A 1,056-nucleotide genomic window follows, 5' to 3' on the forward strand; every position below is an offset into this window, starting at 1 on the left:
GTACATGTATATATGTGTATATACGTACATCCTATGTCTATATATGTAATTTGTAATTGGTTTCCCGAACAAAAATAGGGCACTCAATACATTGTGATTGTGTCGAGTAAATGTTATTTACTATAAAATAGTTGATAATTCTAATTCTCTGTTAACGGAATTTCCTTCTCATTAGAGCATTCTTTAGACAGATGTGATTCTAGTGAAGGTTTTCTCTTGTAAGGTGTTTTATTTCAGGATTTTTACCTGTGATAAGGTGTTGTCAAATTTTGATAGAAGATATCGAGTAGCAGACAGGAATGTTTTTTTTTTAGATTATGTGTGTTTGTTGTAATGTGATATGTATGAGACATTTTCATTTCAGCAAAATCAGAAGTGTGTAGGTGTGACGATGAAAAATATAAAAATTTGTAATTTGCAGCCCTGGTATACTGTAGAGCCAACGGCTCGAATAGCGATAAAATAGTATGATTATGCAATTTTTAGGTTTCTATCGCTCGATAAAAATTTTTTGGAAGAAATTTGCCCATGTCTGCATTTGGTGAAAATTTCAGCTCTGTTATTTAAATAATTATTTGAGATATTGAGAACAAACAAAAGCCGGTCGTATATGTGTGTGTGTATGTGTTTGTTCTCAACCACTCGACAACCGGTGTTGGTTTGTTTACGCCCCCGTAACATAGCGGTTCCATAAGCGAAAGTAATGGAATGAGTACCAAATTTTAAAAAAAGAAAATAAATACTGGGGTTGATTTGCTCTTCCAGTGGAGATCGATTATAGCCTCGATTGCGGCTGACCGTCGGTTGTGGTCAGCTTTTGTGAGGGACGTAGAGAACTCGTTGGTCGAAGCCGGCTCAACCCATTCTGGACAAATGTCGCCCCAAGTTCAAATAAGTAAGTAGTACACAACAACAACAACATCATCAGCATCAGCATCATTAGCATCAAAAGCAGCAGCAGTAGTAGCAGCTCTGGAACCAAACACAAAATAAAATTCTTTCAACCAAAACTACCACATCGTAGTAAAATTAAGCTTACATACGCATTCACACACA

The 1,056-nt window shown here is 36.0% G+C and overlaps 1 protein-coding gene across 1 annotated transcript in view; it reads left to right on the plus strand.

The window, feature by feature from the left end:
- Nucleotides 1-1,056, plus strand: part of LOC106882030 (transient receptor potential cation channel subfamily V member 5) — a 156,109-nt gene that overhangs the window by 13,045 nt on the left and 142,008 nt on the right. The gene's annotated exons all lie outside the window — the stretch shown is intronic.

Source organism: Octopus bimaculoides, chromosome 3 (genome assembly GCF_001194135.2).
Source record: "Octopus bimaculoides isolate UCB-OBI-ISO-001 chromosome 3, ASM119413v2, whole genome shotgun sequence".
Taxonomy (NCBI): Eukaryota; Metazoa; Mollusca; class Cephalopoda; order Octopoda; family Octopodidae; genus Octopus; species Octopus bimaculoides.